Here is a 5,781-nt window from a genome sequence, read left to right on the forward strand (position 1 = left end):
AGCGGGCTCGGGGGAGAGCTCGCCGGAGCGAATTGTCGACGGAGTCCGCCGGGCCGAAGAGGAAGCCGGTGGCGGGGAAGGTGTCGCGAGGGCGTCCGGAGTCCTACGGCTTGTCCGGGGAGACGTAGTCGAGGGAGGTGGAGTGCTTGGGCACGTCAGTGTGGCATGAGGTCAACGGTTGCCACGGTGGTGCGAGGTGGCCGGCGACGGGCGCGTCGCGCGCGGGTTGCCGATGCAGATCTGGGGGAGAGGAGAAGGCGAGAGGGCGAGGGGAAGGGCGAGGGGAAGCGCGAGGGGGCAAGTGGGGAGGGGGCGAGGAGGCAGGGCGCAGTGGGTCGGGGCAGCGGCGGAAGCGGCGCGGTGGAGGGAGGGACGAGGGAATGAGCGGCGCGGTGGATCGAGGGAGAGGGAACTGGCGAGGGGGAGAGGGAAGGGGGGATCGGGCGAAGGGGGAGAGGGAAGGGGGGATCGGGCACAATACTAATGGCGCACCACCCCTCGGCGCGCCATAAGTACATCCATACTAATGGCGCACCTCACCGTGGTGCACCGTTAGTATTTTTTTTGATTTCTACTTATTTGTGTTTAAATATGTTCAAACTTGTTTAAATCATAACAGTAATATTTTTTTTGAGTAGGGGAGGGGTGCGGGGTGTCGGCGGCGGCGGTTGAGTAGGGGAATCGAGGGTGAGGGGGCTCGGCGGTGGCGGCCGGTGGACCGGGGGGTGCTCGACGGCGAGGGGGACCGGATCTGGCGAGGTGGGATAGCGATCGAGATGGAGGGGGATCGAGATCGAGTGTCCATGACATTTAAAAATATTCATGATAGTTCAAAAAGTGCCCATGAAATACAATCGAGAAATGAAGGCTACGATTTAAATACAATCGATCTTAGCTAGCTATCTGTTCACAATCTTCTTGCCCTTCTTTTTCACAAATGGAGTTCTTCTGTGGAACGGGCGTCCTTTAGGTAGGGTGGTCCTGCTTCTTCTTGTGGTGTATGCTGCTACTTCATCGTCATCGTCATGTTCGATCCTCGGGTCGCCGTACTTGTCGAAGTCTTGCTCATTGGCTACTCCATCCATTCCGATGATCTTCCTTTTGCCTCTCCTCACGACAACACGACTGGGCTTTGACGGGTCGGTAATGAAGAAGCATTGGTCCACTTGGGAAGCCAGTACCCATGGCTCATTTTTCGCGGTGACGTTTGCGCCCGCGGTCTTGGATTTGGCTTCAGTTATAACCATGGTGGTGAAATACCGGTCTTCTTTTAGGACGCTCTTGGACCATCTGACATGGAACATCGGGACCTTCTCTCCAGCGTAGCTCAGCTCCCAGATCTCCTTGATCCTTCCGTAGTATCTGTCCTTGTCGTTACCGGTGTAGGATTCCATCGTTACCCCGGAGTTCTGATAACCATCGCTCTTCATGTCCTTGGCCTCGGTGTAGAATGTGTAGCCGTTGATATCGTACACCTCATAGGTCATCAGGTTGTGCTCGGCGCCCTGTGACAAGGCGAATATGAGTTGTTCTTCCGCGGAAGAATCCTCATGTAAAGGGTACGACAGAAGCTTCTGCTTGAACCAACGCGTGAAACATGAGTTGTGCTCTTTGAGTATATCTCCGTCCGTCCTCTGTTGGCCTCGGTCATTGTACGTCTTCTTAATAAAGGTTTTGTGCTGTACCACCCAAGGATCGACCACGTCTATGTGTTGTACCGCGACTAGGTTTGCTCTTTCAAAGTCGGCGAGTCGACCCTCGAAGTCGACATGCATTTCGCGACGACCCTCACGGTGACCCCATCCAGTGAGCCTGCCGAGGTGCCTATTGATGGGCAGACCAACGGGGTTCTCGATGCCTAGATAATTCGTGCAGTAGGAGATGCACTCTTCGGTCAGAAAGCCCCTGGCTATGCTTCCCTCTGGATGTGACATGTTGCAAACGTATCCTTTGATGACACCATTCATCCTTTCGAACAGCATCATGCTGTGCAGGAACGTCGGCCCGAGTTGGATGATATCGTCCACGATATGGACCAGCAGATGCACCATAACGTCGAAGAATGCGGGCGGGAAGTACATCTCAAGCTCGCATAGTATCACCACGATCTCTTCCTGTAGCCTTCTGAGTTGCCTCACGCCAACAGACTTCCGAGAGATGACGTCGAAAAAGTTGCATAGGCCAAATAGGGTTTCACGGACGTGCGCGTCCATGATCCCACGGATTGCAACTGGAAGTATCTGCGTCATCAGCACGTGACAGTCGTGAGACTTCATCCCGCTGAACTTCAGCTTCGTTGGGTCTAGGTATCTGCTTATCTTCCCCGCGTAACCGTAAGGAAGTTTTACTCCTACGAGGCAGGTGAAAAACTGCTCGATCTCCTCCTGACTTAGAGTGAAGCACGCGGGAGGGTAGTCATTTCCTGTCTTCTTGGCCTTTTTGCCTTTGTGACGACTTTCCGTGTCCTGCTTCGCCTCATCATCATCATCCTCATGATCATCATATATAGCGTGAAGCTCCTGCCTGATGCCCATTGATTTCAAGTCTACCCTTGCTTTCGGCCCATCTTTGGTCCTCTCTGGCATGTTGAGCAGGGTACCAAGCAGACTCTCGCACACGTTCTTCGTGATATGCATGACATCAAGGCTGTGAGGCACACGGTGGATCTTCCAGTACGGCAAGTCCCAGAAAACAGACCTCGTTTTCCATACCTTCAGCAGCGGCTCTAGCGCCTTTCGCTTCTTTCCCGGCAGTGGGCAGTCTTTCCAATTTTTCAACAGCTCGTCTATTTCCTCGCCGCTCCTCGTACGCGGGCGTCCTCGGGGTTCGGTTTCACCATCGAACAGATCCTTGCGTTTTCTCCACGGGTCATCGTCACGAAGCCACCTTCGATGTCCCATGAACACGGTTTTCGAAGACCCGGGATCTCTATCTAGCTGGCGATACGTTGTGTCATACATGCACCTGACGCATCCAGAAAATCCGTGGACCACCTGCCCCGCGACATATCCGTAACCGAGATAGTCGTGCACCGTCGTGAGCAGCGCGGCTCTCATAGGGAAATATTCTTTCTCTGCGGCGTCCCACGTATTGGCTGGCGTTTTCCACATCGTGTCAAGCTCCTCTTTCAGCAGCCCCAGATACAGATTGATGTCGTTCCCAGGTTGTTTCGGTCCTTCAATTAGCATACTCATGTGAATGTACTTCCTCTTCATGCACAACCAGGGGGGAAGGTTGTACATCCACACAAACACAGGCCAGGTGCTATGTGTGCTTCTCTGGCTGCCAAACGGATTGACTCCATCGGTGCTCGCGCCCAGCACGATGTTCCTTGGATCATTCCCAAATTCTGGGTCTTCGAAGTTCAACGCTTGCCACTGGCTCGCATCCTTAGGGTGACTCAGCATCTTGTCTTTTTTATCTATCTCCGGATCATTTGCGTCATCTTCTCGCTTCTTCTCCTCCCTATCCGCGTGCCAACGCAGGAGCTGTGCTACCTTAGGGTCCGCGAAATACCGCTGCAGACAAGGAGTGATCGGAAAGTACCACACCACTTTTCGAGGAGCTTTCTTCCTCTTCTTGTATCGAGTGACGCCGCACACCGGACATATGGTAGACTCCGCGCGCTCGTCCCGATAAATGATGCAATTGTTCATGCACACATGGTATTTCACGTGCGATAAATCCAGAGGACACACGATTTTGTTCGCCTCCTCCAAACTGGTTGGGCACTTGTTCCCCTCGGGAAGACGTTCGTGCCAGAATGACATGTTCTCGTCGAAGCATGCGTCGGTCATTTTGTGTTTTACCTTCATCTCCAGAGCCATGAGCGTTACTTTCAGGCGGGTATCCTCGGGCCTGCATCCTTCATACAATGGAGTAACCGCTTCTAACTCAAGTTGATCCATCTTGGCTTTCTCTCGGGCGGCGGCTCTTGCGTTATCCGTCTGCTTGAGAAGCAGCTCTTGAATATGAGGGTCCTGCACCCATCCCATCGATGGTCCAGCGTCGTCTGCTCCGCCGGCATCATCATCTTCATGATCATGCTCGTCGACTGCTCCGGCATCTTCCTCATCATCATGTCCTGCATCTTCTACATGATGACTGTGTACAGCATCACCATCGTGATCATCTCCTGGGGATTCTTCGTCTTCTCGCCCGCCTGAGCCGCGGTGGTTGTCTTGCTGCCCTTCCTCATTTCTTGCCCGGCCCCCATGGACGACTTCGTAGTCATCTTCATCACCTTGCCACCGATAGCCATCCATGAAACCACGCAAGAGCAGGTGGTCCCGCACCTGCCTGGATTCCGGGTCCGCAATAAGGCTCTTCAGCTTGCATCTTCGACACGGACATCTTATCTCCGTCTCGTTCTTTTGAAGCATCTCGGCCTTCGCGGACCTCAAAAACCTATTCACGATGCCTTCGGTCATCATGCGGACCATCGTCGCCTGCGGGGTAGAGCAAAACGATATTTTAGAACCAAGAAAAATTTTGGCATGACTTTCCCTAAAAATAGGACCAAAAAGAATGCTTAATGCCAAAATTCTCGCCGAAACGGAAATGAATCAACATTCCGGCAAAATATTGGCAACTATCGAATTTCAAATACCGGTACACCTCCAAACACAAACACATATGCAACACCACAAACATATGCAACACCACGAACATACATAGATCTAGCTAGGCCATAAAAAGTGCATGTGCACATTGTTGTAGGGAGAACAACATAAATATAGCTTCCCCCCTTACTTACCTATCAAAACAAGGTAATTTAACCACTTAAATTGAATGAATCTATGGTGGAAATGAGGTGAAAAAGAGGAGGCACCCGAGACAAGGAGGAGGTGGAGAGAATGAAGTGGGGAGAAAGTGAGTGTGGGTAGGAGAGGTTGTCCAAAATATCTTGTTGCTGCCCACTTACTAATGGCGCACCAACTCTAAATGCGCCATTAGTAATCCAGGTTACTAATGGCGCACCTCCTGGTGGTGCGCCATTAGTAGTTTTGCAAAAAAAAAATACTAATGGCGCACTGTCCCACAGTGCGCCATTACTAGTTTAAACTAGTAATGTCTCACGGTGGAACAGTGTGCCATTAGTAGTTTTGCAAAAAAGGGAATAAAAAATATAATAAAAAAAACAACATTAGTGGCGCACTTTCCGGCAGGTGCGCCATTACTAGTTACAACTAGTAATGGCGCACTGTGTCTGGATGCGCCATTAGTATGTCTGGACAGGCGCACTAGTTAAAAAAAATTTGATACTAATAGCGCACTCGGGGCCAGGTGCGCCATTAGTAGTTTCAACTATAATGGCGTATCAGTAGGTGGTGCGCCATTAGTATATACTAATGGCGCACCGCTTGTCTGGTGCGCCATTAGTATCAATCCCATCTATATCCCTTTTTCTAGTAGTGTCGGGAGCACGATGACGTTTTCTAGAGCGCGTCTTTGGCCGGCATCCGCGGTTTTTCGCGTGCACCAGTGCATCCACTTGTGTCTGGCAGCTACAGGGGGTGCGGGGAAAGGCAGTGGGGAGCCTCAGATGCCCTGAAAAGCCAAAGGGAGAGAGAGGGGCTGAGAGAGAGAGAGTGAGGCAAGGTTGCTGTCCAGAGAAGGAAAATGGGGTTTCACCCCCCTCAATCATTTCCCCTCGGGCTGGAAAGCTTGCAGGAGGTTAAGAGGGACTAGATTAGCGTGTGGGTGGAGTTTCAACTCATGGAGATTAGTGGAAGGGGCTGAAACATGGAGTTTTAAATTTTGTAAGAAGGTGTTTGATGG

This window comes from Triticum urartu, chromosome 2A (genome assembly GCF_056163025.1).
Source record: "Triticum urartu cultivar PI428250 chromosome 2A, HENAU_Tu73, whole genome shotgun sequence".
Classification (NCBI taxonomy): Eukaryota; Viridiplantae; Streptophyta; class Magnoliopsida; order Poales; family Poaceae; genus Triticum; species Triticum urartu.